Here is a 19,408-nt window from a genome sequence, read left to right on the forward strand (position 1 = left end):
GTGGGGCATGGGGGCAGGCCTTCACCTTAGCTGGAGCGGCAGAAAAATTCAGTGTTTGAGACCAGTCCTGATCCCCATCTCTGGATTGAGGGGACTAGATAAGGACTTAATTTTCTACCCTCATGCTCAGTTTCTTACAATCTAAACAGTAAATCGTGAGATTTCACAGAACACTTATTTTTGCTTTAGTTTTGTGTGTGTACTGAGTTGTGTTCCCAAATAATGCCAGAATTTATATTCCATTTGCCATTCTGCTTTGTTATCCCCAAATTTAGGTCCAGGATGTGCAGAATGCAGTGCTTCAAATGTTGGAGTGCAAGATTTCTCACCACGAGCTTCTGAGAATTGTAGCCTGACATCTGAAGTGTCGGACATCATTGCCCCCTCCTACTGTAGTCAAAGAACTGTACAAGTATTGCTTCTTTTCCTCTTTTCCATTTGCTTTGCTGTCGTACAACAAACACAACAGGCCTTTTTTGCTTCTTGTCTTTTTACTTCAAGGGAGCCTTGTGTTCAGATTCCATAATCTGTATCATGGTTGTTGTTGCATGTAGATCAACTATTATTTTCTCTTCTTTGGCATGTACATGTTTTACACTGAGGATTATTGTAGGAGAGAGCCATATTGTTTCTAAGGCTGAAATAGTTTTGTTGTGCATACAAGGGCAATTGTACAAGAAGTTTTTCCAGTTTGCCAGTCGATTGCACTACTAGTGGATGAACTGGCGCATGAGGGCAGCTACCTAATGCTTACCACTGCTTGCATAGCTGACATTACACAGTCGAGTAATGCAACAGGATTTAGAGCTCAGTTTTATTTCTCAACTGCTAATGGCTTAGATACTTTTGTTTTGTAATATAAAAGTTGAAATCTTGCTTTATCCATGACTCTGGCGACAGACCTGCATGATAAATTTCCACATATTAATTATAAGAGTTGCATTAACATCCAGTCCTTAAAAAGATATATTTGATAGAAAACATTCCAAGATTCCACGTGGGAAGGTATATGCATAATCCCTGGACCTCTACACCTCTAATACAACCTGTACCTTTCCTAATTTACATGTAAGAAGTCAACCTGGCACATAAACTTTTGGCACTCTCAATTCTCTCCGTTCGTGACAAGCCACCAGTGTACACCTAAAGGAGTGAGCTTTGGTCCACAAAAGCTAGCAGACTGTATGATTTTTTCAGTCATCTAAGGAAGGTCTTACATATCCAGCATTCCAAGATTTAAGTTTCCTTCATCCATCTGGAAAGTATTACTGATATTCCACGTGTAAACAGATTTCCTTTACTGCTACAGTGGGGTCTCTACTTAAGAACTTAATCCGTATTGGAAGGTGGTTCTCAAGTGGAAAAGTTCTTATGTAGAATCTGCATTTCCCATAGGAATGCATTGAAAACCATTTAATCTGTATCTGCTCTTTTCCGTCCATAGAAACTAATGGGAAGCTGCTATTCCGCCTTCAACCACTAGAGGGGGATATTTTTTCTTTCTTTTTTTTCCCTTAGGTCAGGGAACAGTGTTAAAAGCACTTCTGACGAAGCTAATTTTGAAGCAATGGACTGAAAACCAATTAATCTGTTCTGGCTGGTTTTTTGTTATGTAGAGGTGCATTCGTACATTGAAGCATTAGTTCCCATAGGAACTAATGCAAAGCTGGTTAATACGTACTCTACTACTAGGGGGAGAACTTTTTTTTAACCTAAGATGACCTAAGGTTAAAAAAAGAGCAGGAAAGTTTTTTTTTCCTGTTCTTATCTTGGATTTTTGTTCTCAAGTAGAAGCAAAATTTAGCAAATGGAGCTGTTCTTAAGTGGAATTGTTCTTAAGTAGGGACGTTCTTAAGTAGAGACCCCACTGTACTTCAGATTTTCAGGAATGTTGTTTTTGGCTTGTAAATATCAAGCTAAAAACCTTCCAATCATTCCCCCCCCCCCCCCAGTTTTTGCTTGTTCTGTTGTAAGCTTGGTCTGTGGCATGGTGGAAAATCCAAAACAGAGTCCCAAAATACTCTGTAGTGTAGGGAGAGGACTTTCCCCTAAATCTCATTACCATCTCAGATTCTTCTTCATGTCTTCTTTTTGATACTGCCCATTTTGATACTGCTGGGCAAGCACATCCAGATCTTTGTGCAGCTTTCTCAACATGGAGGCACTTTTGGATTAGAGCCTGAAATATGTCATATTGTAAGAAATTCTTTTTATACAGTACATGAGTGTGTACTAGCTTCCCATTGTTTTACAGTACTTAATCCCCATCTCTTTAAACAAGTATAGGTGAGAAAGCTGCTTAGTATGACATTACAAAGGATGCTAATGAGAGTCTTTAGTTCACATGTAGAGCAAATGCTGTACATTAGGCATGGACTGAAGAGAGGTCTGCCACAGGCTTTTTCCAGTTAAATCAGAGAGTATAAATCTTTGTTGATCTTATTTTCTTACTTCATCACAACTATTCTGATTTTGGGTAAAGTGGTTCCAGATAATGATACCGTCCTGCATCTGAACCGAAATTCTTCTTCTCATTGCATTACTATTTATCTTGAATGAACACCTCTGACCAATGTATTCAGGCCTCTTGCATTTTATGCATCCTATGCTTTTTTTGCCTTCATTTACTTACATTATGACTTTGTCACCCTTTGTCATCCTTTGTCATCCTTCATTCAGGACGAATTCACATTTCAAGTGTTTCTGTCTTTTTTCACAGGGGTTTACCTGTGCTAAAATCCATAATTTCATGCCATTCAATAGAACTGATAATACATACACCATACAATGGCCATCTCAGTTTTAAGTGTTTTTTTTGCAATATTTTTTTTCCTTTTAAAGAAACTGTTCCAGGCCATGTCTGCAGCATTGCTTGTGTTTGCATGCATAATTTGCTCTTTATTCATTCTCTGAATTGCAATTGGGTCTGTAAAAAGAATGAGGAATACCAATATGAACTGTATTATCATTCCAGAAATGACTAGGCATTTTCCCCTTCCCTTTTAAAAATAACATTGCAAAGAATGAAACAAAAACAGAACTGGGGTGCACATTCTAGTACTTTATTCCCATGAGTGCTAACTTGGGAGAAACCAGAGTTAAATACAATTAGCTATCAGTTCTAATTAAAATATAATGAATCTTGATGAGTTCACAGCACTAGGTGTGAACTTTATTTTAGGGTGTGTGGCTTGATTTGCTCAACAGGTAATTGATGTTGCCTCATCTATGCTCCCAAGGAGATTGCTCTGATTCTTCAGAAAATATGACAAAGTTGTGAGCGTGCTTTGCAAATTTCCTATCAGAATGTCAAGAACAGCACAAAATCAGATTGAAAGGACACGTGAAAAGTGTGCAGCCCAGCTAATTGGAGAGCCTATTTCAGGCAAGAAAGGGGGATATGATTTTAGGAACTCATTCATGCTGCAAGGCACATTCCTGACCTGTTTTTCTCTGCTGGGTAGGATGGAGATTATCTGAATGTGGAGGAACTCTCAGTAGTTCCATTGTCATGTAGAGATCGCTACCTGATAGTTTAGGTTTATTGGAACTCTGAGCTTCTGCAGGGATGGGGAGCCAATTAAAATGTTCTTCCCTGGGAGACTGATGAATCCAAATGGTTTCCTGATGGCTCTTGAGGAGTTTCTGGTTGTCTTGGAAGGAGATCCTGTTGAGGCCTTGGCAGATCTAATGCAGAAGTGGCCAGGACTATTGACACAATTGCTCCTAAGTGTCCCCGTTCATGGAGTGCAGTGAAACTAGCTCCCTGGTTTACTAGGGAGCTGGGGATGATGATATGAGTGGGATGGAGACTAGAGCGATGATGGCAGAAAACTCAGAGCTAATCTTATTGAACACAGGCTAGAGCTCATTGGAAAGCCTAATCTGTGGCAGTGGTGGCAGCAAAGAAGCAATTCTCTGTCACCATTGCATCTGCATAGAGCCTTCTAGCGGAGCTCTTTCAAGTAGTCAAAGGACTGGTGTACAGATGTCCACTAGAGAAGGATGGTGACCAATTGATGGCCTGCTATGAAGAATTAGCACAACACATTGCAGACAAAGTCACTTGGATCTGCTCTGACCTAGGTGCTGTAGTTGATGCAACTCCTGTTGATGTAACTTTGGTCCCTGCTTGTCCTGCTGTAATGGATACATTTGAGTTGGTACAGCCTGAGGATCTGGATAGAATCTTTCTAGTAGTGAAATCCACCATGTGTGCTGGACTTCTGGCTTATAAAAGCAGCCAGGGGAGAACTAAGGAAGATTAGAGGGGGCTAAGGGAGTGGAAAAAGGCCTCTCTGCAGCAGGGCGGGGTACCAGCAGGTCTAAAGGTGGTAGTAATAAGACCTTTATTTAAAAAGTCCTCCTTGAATACCACTGTATTAAATAATTATCAGCCACTCTCCAGTATTCCATTTTTTGGGAAAGATTTTGGAGTGTGAGGTAGCATCCCAGCTCTAAAGGTCCCTGGATGGTGCATACTACCTAGTTCCATTTTGATCTGGCTTCAAGTCTGGTTATGGAATGATAATTTTGGTCACCTTGGTAAATAATCTACACTGGGAACAGGACAGGAGTAGTGTGTCCCTGTTGATTCTGCTGGACGTCTCAGTGGCTTACTATACCATCAACCGTGGTGTCCTTCTGGGTGGATTTTGGAGGTACTGCCTTACAGTGGTTCTAATCCTTCCTGGGTGGCCAAATTCCAAATGGTGTTGAAGGAATCCTGTTTCATGCCCTGGGCATCAGCCTGTGGTATCTTCCAGGGCTCGGTCCTGTCCCCTATGTTATTCAGCATCCACATGAAACCTCTGAGAGAAGTTGTCCTGAGTTTTCAGATACAGTACCATAATTATGCTAATGACATGCAACTCTTTCTTCTCATTTGATTCCAAGGTAGCTTTTCTGTACTTTGATCAATTTATGTTGTCTGGATGAGGGCTAACAAACTGAAACTTAATCCGGACAAGATAGAGGTGCCCCTGGTCAGCCAAAAGACAGTTCAGGGAATAGGAATCTTTTTCAGGCAGGTTTTTAAGCAATAAGTGAGAGTCTAGGGAATGCTCCATTTATGGAATTTATAGATACAGTATTTTTAATTTTAAAAAATAGTTTAAAAATTATTAATCTTGATCAGTGTTTAATAGTTTTTAATATATATTTTGTATAGTATTTTAACTTACTATCATTATAGGGTTCTGATTGTTGTGTGCCATCTTGCATCTCCTATGGAGAGAAAGGCAGCATATTAATTTGATTATTTTTATGTCATGAAGATGTCATGCCCAGACTATTGTTTTTCCCATCTCTTGCTTCTGTATCCGAATGTAAGGATTGATTTGGCAGGGATAAAGCATTCAATCAGTTTTAAGTTATGCATTTGAGCATGATTAGAGATGGGAAGGCCTGGGAAAGAACCAGAAAAACTCAGGAAAAACTATGTTTTTTTTTCTGTTTTTTCCCCAAATCCTTTTTTTTTAAATAGTGTATGGAATTTATTCTTTAACAATGATAAATAATATGTCTATGACATGGTATTCAAACTATATAACATGAAGACCTTAATGAAAGACTTCTGAGACTTTATGTATTTAAATTCTCTGATGTTCAAAACATTAAGCCACACAGATTTCGAAGTAAATGGAGCTGTGCTTTTGCCAATGCAGCAGAAGACAATGCACAGAATGGGTAGAATGTAAGGAATTCCAGCCCACGCAACTGCTCTGTACCACTCTGATCAGCAGTTTTCAACCTTGCAGTAAATAGACAGACTGCATCATTCCATGCTAGTGCTTGGCCAGCCCTGCTTTTGAGCTCAAAGATCCCACACTTGTACCTGTATTTGCACACAGACACAGACACAGGCACACTTTTACCAGCCCTTCAAAATCTGCCATATCAAACTTAACACGTCATGCTGCCTAATTTCAGCTTGAAAACTGCTAATTAAAAATTAGTACAGTTACATGTAATTAATTGCTTTTCCAAGTAACAAAGATATGACTACGTTGCATTATGATTGTAATGTGAAGAGGCATAGAGTCACTCTTTTGCAGTTATCAAGTTATTTCCTTTATTGCGGAGGGTAGTTTTATTAAATGGCATAGAAGGAAAATCATGTGGTTCAAATGGTGACTTCTCTTGCGGGTATCAAAACAATGGTGAGGTAGAGTAGAGAAGACTGTGTGACAGCTCTCCCATTGCCTGCACAGAAGGCAAACCATGGCTGCTAGAACTGTATTTGCTGTTGCTTTCCCCCTCTTCATGCTTGCATTTCCATGTGTCTCCTTCTTTTTCACCACTGCCTCCCTGCTGCCACTCGATTCTGCCTAAAGGACAGAGCAGCTGAGCTCTTCTGGAGTTACAAACATTTATGCAACTGTTAATATGTCTGCAGGTATCTGTGGGTGAGTGAGGTGGTGATGGTAACAACAACAACAACAACAACAACAACAACAACAACAACAACAACAACAACAACAACAACAACAACAACAACACTCATATTTAGTAGATGAGACCTGGTTGAGAGAAAGAGAAAATAGGTGCCAAGGTACAACGTACAATAATATCAACATTCCTATTACCTCACTTCTATTTGACTTCAAATTCTTCTCACTCAGAGAGCCAGGGACGCATAGCAATTTCCAGAGACTTCAGGTAGTGCCCTGAGACTTGGCAAACCTAAATACTATTGTCAAGGGTGGCAACATGTCGCCACCCCTCATTCCTTTCCCAAAAGCTGGCAAAGCTGCCTGCACCTGCAATGTACTTGTCCTGTTGCTACATAGGACAAAAGGGGTGGAATTAGCATCAGTAACAGCAGTACAATATATTGTCAAACTGTAGAATTCACTGCTCCTGGAGGTGGTCATGCCTGCCAAGTTGGACTCCTTCAAAAGAATATATATAAAAATCCATGCAGGTCCAAGCTGTCACTAGCTATTAGTCAGGATGGCTATATATCACTTCTGGTGTCGGAGGCTGTTAAAAGAAATAAGATTCTGCTTGTGTAAAGCACTGGAAATTGATTGTTCCAGTTAATTTTGTAACAAACATTTTAACTTTGGGCTGCAGAATATGGAATGGTTCTAACCTCATGCCTCCAAGCAGAGATAAGTAAAGTTAACAAAAACCCAGTTCTTAGAAGCAAGGATATTTTTTTTGGCTGAAATTGTGAAAAAAACAACAACCCTGTTTTATTTAAGTAGCACTAAAAGTTTTATTTTAAGGTCATTGGCAAAGATTGTAAATTAAGACTGTGACTAGCCTGCTAAAATACCACACAATTTGCATCAGGGTTTTAAAAGTTGATTCAAACTACCAGTTTTTTTGTGTGTGTTTTGTGGGATTTTTTGCTGCTGAAATCACCTGCATAGTTTACCCTGTTATTGTAGGAGTCCACAATTTTCTTCCTCAATTGGCACCATTTTCAGTGGGATCAGAGCCCCATTCTTAACACCACCATTTCCCATACAGAAGCATAACATTCCTTTCCCAACAACTTAAACTCTTTTTCCTTTCAGAACTGGCATAGCGCTGATCTGGAAGGCTTAGCATAGAACAGAGATAGGGACTATGTTATTAAGCACAGAAGATAAACATTATGATAGAACCAAAGTAAACGTTGTTATTAAATCAATGATCTCAGTGAAAGATCCGGCAATGGACTGACTTAAGGGAAGAAAGAAAACAAAGTAGCACTGCAGCCTTGTTCTATTCTATTCATAAGTTTCTATGGAAGGCTTCCAGATGCCTAAAAACATATTCACATGGAGTTGTCATCTATATGCCATGTGATCATAGGTTAATTCAGTTCTTCAAAAAACCTCCAGTTTTTTCATGGGGGATATCATGCTTCTGCACCCATGGCTCAAAAGGCCAGGAAATGGCCCAATATTGCTGTACAATATGGTGCCCATGTCGCCAACAGGAAAAAGGATGCCAAGTTGACATAGCAAAGGGCAGTCTGAATGATGACAATCAGGCCCATCCTGATTGCTGTTGTTGGTATTTTCAACATTCAGACTGCCCTTTGCTATGTTAACTTGGCATCCTTTTTCCTGCAGCCCTTCAGTCAGTCTGGCTTTTTGAATCTTGGCCGTGGAAACACAATATCCCACAGATATGAACCAGAGGGTTTTTTTTTAAAAAAAAAGAATTTAATTCCCTGGCTTTTTAAAACAGAAGTTTAAATATACAGTGAATACATTATACACAAATGCCAACAAAAACGTCCCTCTTGTAGAATTACCCAGTGCTAGAGGATTCCAGAAGGTGAGAACATGATCTATGCTATAGTTGTTGGGAGAAGACAGAAGGAAGAACAGTTGGGATGTGCCTGTAGTCCATCTGTGCCAAAATATTTTGAAGGGATGTTTCAGACTTAAGGAAATGGTGAAGCAAAGGTGTGAGTAAGTGCAACGTGTAGTGGAGAAACATATACACCCTTTAGCCTCTTGGTTAAACTAATGTCATGCCCACTGCTCAGAACGCAGACTAAAAAGCTGTGTTCCAATTTCTAAATCCTTTTCCTGAGTTAGGCACTCTTAAGGAATTAAAACCACATCAGACCAAAAGTTTTATGGACATGTTGTGTGATCAGACAGGTATTTGTCCCATGTGCTGGTTCACTCCTTTTCCCCAGCAACCACACAAGATACAGGTAATTGTAAAACAGCACATCCCTTATCTTTACTGATCCTCACCTTTTTGGATTCCTGTAGGAACTACTGGTTTGTTTTTATGTACATAGGATCGCACCATTTTGATTTGGTTCCAGCACATTCGATCGCCAAGACAGAACCAAAGACCTACCATAATAATCTATGAAAATGCCCATGAGACTTAATATTCCAAAGAACAGAGTGACATCCAGGCAACACTCAGTCTGCATAAACACAGTCATATATTGTCTCCTGTTGGCACAAACTCAGATTTTGTCCAGTTAGTCTAATAATTGGACTATTTTCCAAAAACAATCACTTTCATGAATGCTGGGATGGAAAACTTGTGTTTGGAGATAAACAGTAAAGGATCATAAATATAAATAATTTTAAAATACAAAAGAATAACACACAGAATAGCGGATATTACTATTTTGTTTAATGGTACAAACTAGAGGTTCCAACTTCACACCAAATTTGAGAGGGGAGTGGGTTCAGTCCTGTCTCTGGAACCTCCGGCCAGCAGGACTGGGGATTTTGAGAACTGTAATCCAAAAATAAGATTTCCAAACTCTGCCATCAGTTTAAGGCAGAAATGGCAAACCTCAACCTCCTTGTTCCACTGTGTTTCCTGGTTGTGGCAGGAAGGAAGATTGCAACCAGTCAACCCAGAGGAATTAGTTGATCTTGGTTTAAGAAGTATCCTAGAATTAGTTGCTTCATCTTTGCTGGTTTTCCATGAGATCTGTTGCTGTTCATATAAAAGACTCAGTTTATGGACACCACTAGATTTGACTATATTTCATTATTGTACACTATACATTTTCAAAATGTATAGAAAAATATCATTCAAAATTGATGCACTTAACATGTATTTTGGGATCATCACTTTCAATATTCTCATTTATTTCATCAGGCAGTCCACATTGCAAAATGCCTGTCTTTTTTTCTTACATTTTTATGGAATCACCCTTAGCAACTTAAATATTTCTACTGGATCTTTCATACAGATTTATAAAGAAATCTTTTTGATTTCTTTATACAATGACTGGTGATCCAGCAATTTGATTTCTGTTCACAATTATGAACCGTGCATGCCTTCTAAGTCTTTTTCCAGCCTTTCCTTTTTTGTCTGTGTTATAGTCAGGCTCTACATATTTTCTTTTAGGCAAGAAGTCCCAGGATGTAAAAATTATAGTATGCACTTTATTCCAAATTAAAAGTCCAACGTGTTTTGGCTTAGCCCTTTCAGCCTTCTTCAGGGGTTATGTCATATGGAATGGAACAAGGAAAAAAAAATTATACCCTCATTTTTTTCTAGGGACAGAATATTAAGCATTTAATACAGTTGAATTATCATAATGTACAACTTCTAATCAAATATGTTTACATATCTATAATTTAAACAATTTCATTCGCACAGAACAATTCATATTAAGAATAGAATTTCTTTACATGTTATCATGAGGAAATCAAAATACAATCTGAACATTGCACCTCCAGGAGCCATTGTATGCAAAAAGATTCACCACCTATAACACAAAGGGAGTAGTGTCAGATGTCTGTGTGACAAACTTTACATTGGAGAAACATCCAGACTGCTTAAGATCCATACACAGTAACATCTAAGTAACAGCAGATTTTTTAAAAAAGGAAACTCCTTGAAAGCCACTTATTCAGCAGAATCATTCTGGAAAAAGACATAAAATTTTGGATCTTTGATGTTGTTCCTAAGGCTTTGTTTAAAGGGGAGATAAATTGGATAATAAAATTGCATACATTTGCTCAGCAAAATACTGTTTCCATCCCAATCTTGTACTTTCACTGCTGTTTCTCACACCCCTGGAGTCAGATATTCAGCAGTTTTATGTATTCCAGTCTGGCCTTGAACACAACTGTGCAATAATCTGTGCATAAAAATGTTCCTCTCTTGCAGCCTGACATTATTCATCCAAAAGGACCTGAACCTATTTTTAAACAGAGCTAACAAAGGTGCAATCTATTTTGATCTCATTGAAACATGTAAAGACGTTCTATACTTAATATGAATTGTTCTGTGCTAATGAAGTTGTTTTAATTATATATGTGTAAGCATATTTATTTGATTAGAGCTTGTACAATATGATAATTCAACTGTATGTGTGAAGGTCAGGAGGCTGTGAGTGCACTGTCTCCTCCAGATGAAAAAGACACTAAAGAGAAGGGAGAAAAGAGAGATAAACCCAGAAGGGAAAATGAACAGGAAAGGGTTCAGATAGAGGTTTGTTTGTCTGAAGAGGGAAAGAATAAAGGGGAGGGGCAGTGGATAGACGTTTGGGAGGAGGATATAAAAGAGGGAACTGGTGCGCGGGATTTTCAAGTGGCTGTGGACGCTAGACGTAGATCGAAAGAAGAGACAAGGTTCAAGGAGATAAAGGACTTACTAAAGGATTTTCCAAACCTGAAGGTTGGAAGGCTACTTCCTGACCCGGTGTCTAGCGGAGAAGGGATGACCATCAAAGAGACTACAGAATGGACAGTGGTGGTGTTCCCGAGAGGATGCGGTCCCTGGAAGAAGGTGATGCGACTGGACCCCACCTTCAACAAACCGCCAGCTGAGGGGGATTGGGCCCACCATCCCTGTTGTAGTACAATATGTGTGGTGAGGAGCGCACCACTGAGGAAGCCAACCGACAAGGAGAGGTTTGGACCAGCTCCCCAGTAGAGTGGTGCCTCGCAAGATGATGTTAATTCATTCCGCGAAAAACGCTGTCTTGCGAAAATATCATCTTGCGAAACGCGGTTCCCCATTGGAATGCATTGAAATCTATTTAATGTGTTCCAATGGAAAAATCGTCGTCTTGCGAAAATCGTCCATAGAAAACATTGTCTTGTGAAATGCGGTTCCCCATTGAAATGCATTGAAATCTATTTAATGCGTTCCAATGGGGAAAAATCGTCGTCTTGCGAAAATCGTCCATAGGAAACCATCATCTTGCGAAGCGTAACAGCGATCACAAAAACTAATCATCTTGTGGATTAATCATTCTACGAGGCAATCGTCTTGCGAGGCACCACTGTATTGAAAAGAGACTATATTGTTGACCAGTTTGGTAGAGTAGAAAGAAAGTTAAATGATTGGGACTTGTTCATGCCAAATGAAATAATAATAGATACACCGATGTTAGAATTAAATAAAAATTGTTATGTTCTGCATAAACAAACTCCTTCTGTTTCTGCATATACTTCGGAACCACCTAAAATTCCTTACGAACCTTATGACAGTATGAAATGCTTAAAATGTTGTACCTAGAAAAAAATGATGCTATAAATGTTTTTTTCTGTTCTTTTTCATGTGACATAACCCTTCAAGAAGGCTGAAAAGACTAAGCCAAAACACACTCTTCTTGCCTAACAGCTTTGATGGATCTTCCAATTCCTTTTCATTAGTGTTCTATATATTTTTCTGCAATTTCTTTGTGTGTTTTTTAAAAGTAGTATTTCTATTGGTTGAGGAATCTTTCGGGAATGGGCAGTCCTTTGCCATGTGACCTGTCTTTCCATAGTTCCAGCAGCTTCATGATTGCCTGTGAGGTGTGCCCCTCCTACTGCCTTTCCCACTAGACAGCACTTAGAGTTTAAATAACTCACTCTGAGAGGTTTTTAGTAGCAAGAGTAAAAACATTTCTTTGCTTGCAATTGCTTGAAATCACAGGTGTGTATGCTGCTTTCTTTAGTGGCAATCAATTTAATAGATCAACAACAAACAAATAACTGTCACCAACCAACTAAAGAAATGGAAACAAGGCATTCAGCAGAGATGTGGTGCTTTTCTACAGTGGTGCTGTCTTTGAATTCAAAGGATGGAAGGAATAATTGGCTATACAGTGGTGCCTTGCAAGACAATTGCCTCGCAGGATGAAAAACCTGCTAGATGATTGTTTTTTGCAATCGCTATGGTGCCTTGCAAGACGGTTTCTTCTATGGCCATGCTTCGCAAGATGGTTTTTTCCCCCTGAGACCGATGCCTCGCAAGACGAATACATTTCATTCGTCTTGCGAGGTTCCCATAGGGAACCTCACAAGATGATTTTTTTGCAAGACAGTGATTCTTGCGGAATGAATTACATTCGTCTTGCGGGGCACCACTGTACTGGCTAATTAGATACTCAGCTCAAGTCTCAACAAGTGTGGCTGTGATGATAAGGTGTGAGCTGTCACTGCTCAGCCAATAAAAGATCATGAGATGTTAGTGAACAAGCTCAACATAAACACCAACCCTTTGTGCTTCTGCAATGAAAGATGTAATTTCCATGCTAGGGATCATAAGTAAAAGATAAAAATAAATAAATGAGTCTAAGAATATCATAATGCCTTCATACAAATCTATGGTGCTACCACAGTTGGAATATTGTCTATCATCTGGCTGGATATAGTTGAGTTGGGAAACATGTAGAAAATGGCAACCCAAATGATTCTGAAGGTGAGGCAAGTTTCCTGTGAGGAAATATTATATTTTTAATCTTTTTTAGTTTAGGAAAAAAATGTGCTTTAGGCATCCAGGACAGCAGAGTAGAAAATCATGTGAAATATGTAGAAAGCAGGCACTGGGGGGGGGGGGGGGGGGAGTTCTCACACTCTCTTAGAACCTGGATGGTGATAAGTGCTATAAGACAGAGAAAAAGTCATCATATACCAAAGAATTAAGCTATGAGATTTGCTACCACCAGATGTAGAGATGGCTGCTAACTTGGATGGCTTTAAATGGGGTATAGACTAATTCATGAAGGATAATACTAACATGCGGGGTTGCTATTCAGGATGGTTTTTTTTATATTCTTCATATAGCTAGTGCTTCTAGTATATATTTCATGCTGTATGGGGGATTCTGGCAGTTGTAGCCACAAAAGTTACATTTCTGAGATGCAGTATTTGGAATACCAGTTGGTGGGAAACATAACTAGGAGACTGTCATGATGCTTATGTCCTGCATAATTATTTGGTTGGTTATTCAGTTACCACAACACCAGCCTAGATAGCCTTTTAAAGGTTCTTAATACTTCCTTATGTTTATGCTGGAAAACACAGTCAACCAATAGTCAGTGAAATATATTCTGTCCTTACAGATAATAATGATATAATAAATGGCATGATGAATGTAGAAGATAAAATGAAGAATTGTCACTTATGCAGATGGGAATAGAGAGATGTTTAGTGCTCTAATCAGTAACAAAATGATGCATGACGCATAATTATTTATATAATAACACAAACCAGAGCAGGGTGTATACATTGTCAGTCAGCACAATCACTTCTACCTTGTATGGGAATCTGCATGACAGAAGTAGATACAGGTAATGTGAAAACAACTTCGCAGGCAGCACATGGCTAATGGAAACAAATTTTTATTCCACCTGTAAAGTATATCATTTCAGTAATGCAGCCTTCACCATGTTTCACCTGGTTACTGAAGCATTTAGCACATCTGTACTGAGACAAGAAAGAACAAATAGTGTTCCATTCTGATTATGTATGGGCTACAGCCAGAAGTTTGGGTGATTGCTCTTAGCATCAAGTTCTGGCAACTTATGGTCCAGGCAGAGGCACCCAGTCTGCCTCTGGCATTTAGAACATGGATGTATCAACCATAAAGCCCCAGTCCTGTCCTCCAGTGGTGGGAGGGAGAGGAAAGGAAAACGTGGGTAATTGAAACTCCAGGTTAAATGTGATACCTGTAGGGCCACCTTAGAAAACTGTCTGCAAAGGCTAGTTTGCCCCAAAATGAGGGGCGGGCAGCTTGTGGCCATCTAGATGTAACTGGCGTGCATCATCCTCTTCACTCTCATGAGATTCCCATCATCCTTCACCATGGCCTATGCCATGGTGCATAGAGACCATCCGGAAGAGACCAAAATCTGCCCTCCTTTTCTCTAAAGGAAATGAGTTTTATTTTGTGTGAAAGCCACACCAATGAGCCTTGAAGGTGAAGGAATAGGGATAAGGCTTGCGCTGGATGGTTACACTCCCTCTGAAAACACAGGGGCACAGCCTGGGGATGCTCCTGGATTTGTCTCTTAGCCTGAGTGCCCAGGTTTTGGCAGTGGCCCAGAGTGTATTTGCATAATTAAAACTAGTGCTCCTGGAGGGGTCTGATCTGGCCACAGTGACACATGCCTTAGTTATTTTCTAGCTGGATTACGGTAACACAATCTATATAGGGGTGCCTTTGGAAAATGTTCAGAAACTTCAGTGGGTAACCAGATTGCTAACTGGGGCTGCTCACAGGAATCACATGACCCCTTCTATAACAGCAACTCCATTGGCTGCCGATCCATTTCCAGGCACAATTCAAAGTGGTTGTTGTGGGTTTTTCAGGCTCTTTGGCCGTGTTCTGAAGGTTGCTCAGAGTGCTGTCCTCTGAAGATGCTGGCAACAGAGACTGGCGAAACATTAAGAAGAACAACCTTCAGAACACGGCCAAAGAGCCCGAAAAACCCACAACAACCATTAGATCCCGGCCGTGAAAGCCTTCACGAATACAATTCAAAGTGTTGGTATTAACCTATAAAGCCCTAAATAGCTCAAGGATCATGTCTTCTTTTATGAGCCTGTTCTGGTGTTAAGATCATCAAGAGAAGCCTTTTTCTCAGTCCTTCCACGTTCACAGGTATGTTTGGTGGGGACCCAAGAGAGGGCCTTCCCTGTTGCTGCTCCCAGATTTTGGAACTCCCTCCCACAGGAGGCCAGGCTGCCCCCATCTTTGCTGTCCTTCCACAAGCAGGAAAGGACATTCTCTTCAGGCAAGCTTCCCCTCAATGACTGGCTGACTAAGTAGGATTTTTAAATGGATTGTTGTGCCTTTACGGCTTTAAATGTGTTTTTGGTGCTGCTTTTGTTTGCTGTGGTTTTGTGCGGTATTTGTTTGACCCTTTTGCTATTTTTAGCTTTAAATGTTGTCTTTTAATTGATGTAAGCTGCCTTGGGTACTTTTTTAAAGGAGAAAGGCAGGATAAAAATATTTTAAAGAAGGTAAACGTAAAGGTTCCCCTTCTGGGAGTCCAGTCGTGTCCGACTCTAGGGTGCAGTGCTCATCCCCGTCTCCAAGGTGTAGAGCCAGCATTTGTCCATAGACAGTTTCCATGGTCACGTGGCCAGTGCGACTAGACACAGAATGCTGTTACCTTCCCACTGAGGTGGTACCTATTTATCTACTCACATTTACATGCTTTCAAACTGCTAGGTTGACAGGAACTGGACAAGCGATGGGAGCTCACTCCATCATGTGGATTCGATCTTACGACTGCTGGTCTTCTGACCTTGCAGCACAGGCTTCTGCGGTTTAACCACATCCCACATTTTAAACAAACCACTTCAGCAAATGTCTATTCTGGAGAAAAATGAAGACAAAGTCAAGCAATCAAAGTGCAACTGTGCAACAGTAGTTGTGAGACATGGATTTTTCCTATGCAGTCTTACTTTTCCACTTGTAAACAGTTATGTTATTGAACATTTTTGTAGAAGATGCCCCATGATGGCTTTTTGCTTTGAAACCTATATTCTCTTTTCCTTTTAAATTTCTGTTGTGTACCGGTCTTCTTCTTCAGATTTCAAAACCACTCTCTTTCAAATGCACAGACATGAAGTCTGAGAAAGAGAAGGAAGGGTGGGGAAAAAGGTTTAAAAGATTTCCAACAAAACTAATTCAAAACTCCATTTGATGTAGATTTTCCCATTGTGGAAAAGCACACATCTCCTCAAATACTTCACCTAGACTAGTCTTTGTATTCTCGAAATAATGTCACAAATTAGAACTACCTGCAGAGTGGAATTTCCGATGATTGGGGTCATTATTCCAGTGTTTTAAAAAAAAACACAAGAAGAACTTTGAACAAGAAGAACTTGGGAACTAAAAGCAACAATTCCCACGTTTTTCTCTTCATACAAAACCACCCTATGACTTCTCGCAGTTTTTAAATCAGCATACTGAATTTGAGATCTGCTACAGGCATTTACACAACTAAGATGAGATCAAAAGAAAGGGGTGGAATTGTTCTGTTTATGCTCTTCCAAACTGGGTAGGGAGATGTAAAAAAATGATGCCTTTGTGTAGAAAGCACAATGTGTAAAGCCTGGAGCCCACAAGCAATTGTGGGAGGAAAGAAAGATACAGGTCAAGACTCTTTAACACTCTGTCCCTTCTTGATTCATTTCAGCTTTGTTCTTGAACTTCACTCCCGAGTCTGGCTCTCAGCTCAGGGTTCATACCCAACTGCTGTCTAAAACTCAAACCGTACTTTAATGGAATCAATAGTCAGGGCTATCATTAGATGGAGTGACACAACCACCTGAGAGCATCATGAAATAGCTACACAAATATTTAGCTATTTAATTTGTAATTTTATAAGTATTTTATACTTTTGCTGAAGAGGTTGGAAGAGAGGGATGCATCTGAGATTTCATTTCATTTCAATTTAATGTAATTTATGTATGTATGTATGTATGTATGTATGTATGTATGTATGTATGTATGTATTCATTCATTCATTCATTCATTCATTCATTCATTCATTCATTCATTCATTCATTCATTCATTTTATATCCCGCCTATCTGGTCGGGTCAGGACCACTCTAGGCGGCTGACCAATTTGTTGCTGGCACAAAAACAGGCTGCCTGGCTTTGGATACTATGCAGCTTGAACTGGTTAGGAGAGGACAAGAGAAGATGAAACAAAAAAGAAGACAGGGATTCACATATAGGAAGAGGTGTAACCTGGATGCTCCAAAACAGTCTTGGAATCGTTACCTCTTTAGATTATAATTTCCAAAATCTGGAAGATTCTAGGAGTTGTAATCCAGAGAAGCAACACTTCCATGCTGTGATATAAGTATCTGGCCAGCAATTTTCTCCTTGCAGGGATTATTGGAAGACTGGAACTAATAGTGTTAAGTAAGTGGGTGATTATATTTGCTGTTTATTTGGCAATTTGCAACTGATTAGGCATGGATGAATTCAAATTAGAACCCAGTGACTACACAAAGTAAAGCTCAGTGCAGGGAAACCCATTGTAGACTCACCTTTTTTGAGCGGGGAATTGTTCCGCCAGCAGGGATGGTGTAAATGTACTCCAATTGATTTGATATTGGTTTTGTCTGCTTTCTGCCTAATGTGATCACCTGATCTGAGGGGAAAGGGGCATTTGCAGGGATATCACTTCCCTTCAACTGAGCACCTGTTGTTTGCAAACAGAGTTGGGGGCTTTTAAAGCTTTCGGGCAGTGCTGAAACATGGTACTGCTAGGTCACTGCAAGAAAAGTAAATTTAGGGGAGGAAAGGTGAAAATGGTAATTATCACCTTGTCAAAGAGAGATTCTGCTGTACAAACGCAGTTTTCTGTCTCAGTCCCTGCTGAATCCTGTAATTTTTTAAATGTCTGGACAGCTATAGTGATTTTACCTGCGGATATCCAATTTGAAAAAAAAAATGCAGATCACAACGAGTCCAAGCTTACCTCCACTATTGTGTAGTAGCACTTAATTCAACAGAACCTACATTTCAAAGCAAAGCATGGTTGAAGAGAACTACCTCTTTATACAAAAGATTTTCACAATGGTGGAAAAGAACACTGTTTAATTAATTAGCATATATGAAAGAGATCCCTAGAAGAACATCAACAGTATTATTATATGTGCAGTTATTACAAAATATATTGCCACTGCTTACTTACTATTATTTATTTAACATACCACGTCTCAAGCTCAGTAAATATAAAAAGCATTTAAATATTGCAGTTAAATTTTTGAATTTTAGGCTGCAGTCCTGTGCACTTTAGAGTGGTCGCAATGACCAGATAGGCGGGGTATAAATGGACTAAATGAATGAATGAATGAATGAATGAATGAATGAATGAATGAATAAAATTGATTTGGGAATAAACCTTACTGAACATAACATTATTTACTTCTAAGAACATATACACAGGATAGCATTTTGTTGCTTGCATATTGGACATTAAGAAAAGGGCAGCTATGCTTATGATGCTTGCAGTTCTGACTTATCTCTTAAACAATTTGATTTGTTCATTTTTACCCATTTTTGTTGATGTTGACTTTCATACCTGCAAAAGTCAAATGTTGATATATCAAGCCCAGACAGGAGTTACTCTGGAATATATATATAGACAGCTATTCACAGTAAGGCTCTTTTTTCCCATTCAGTTTAGGAGTTTATTCCAAATAATTCTCTGTGGGAAGACTGAAAATTCATCTTGTCCTGGGTCCCAACTCTGATCAATTTAAAATATTAATATGGACTGTAAAACAATTTGGAATTTAAACAATTTGGAAAGTAAATGAGATGTGAGTAAAGATGTGAATTATTTATTTATTTAATTTAATCATTACCTATGTCTAGTCAGAGATTTCTCAGTGGCTTAGGCATTTGGCTGCTGAGTCAGAGGTTGTGTGTTTGATTTCCCATTCTCCCTCCTTAACAGGCTTGATTCAGTTTTAAGATGATGATGATGATGATGATGATGATGATGATGATGATGATGATGATGATGATGATGATCACTTTTGTTGAAATCTGCAACTTGAACGATGCCTGGAATCGTGGTGCCAAGTGCAATAACATGGAAACCAGAGAATACATTCTACTTTAGAGACTAGTCAGTATTTTTCTTCAAAATTCTTTGCTTTTTAGAAAATATATAAACAAAACACATAGATTAGATCAGGCATCCTGCAGTCTCGAGAGACTATG

The 19,408-nt window shown here is 39.3% G+C and overlaps 1 long non-coding RNA gene across 1 annotated transcript in view; it reads left to right on the plus strand.

Moving 5' to 3' along the window:
- LOC140704978 (uncharacterized) overlaps positions 1 to 19,408 on the plus strand; it is a 28,167-nt gene that overhangs the window by 3,097 nt on the left and 5,662 nt on the right. Inside the window, exon 2 of the long non-coding RNA XR_013541194.1 lies at positions 276 to 19,313. This is a non-coding gene — a long non-coding RNA (uncharacterized LOC140704978). The remainder of the gene's footprint in view (positions 1 to 275; positions 19,314 to 19,408) is intronic.

The sequence above is a fragment of the Pogona vitticeps genome, chromosome 2 (assembly GCF_051106095.1).
Source record: "Pogona vitticeps strain Pit_001003342236 chromosome 2, PviZW2.1, whole genome shotgun sequence".
In the NCBI taxonomy this organism is placed as follows: Eukaryota; Metazoa; Chordata; class Lepidosauria; order Squamata; family Agamidae; genus Pogona; species Pogona vitticeps.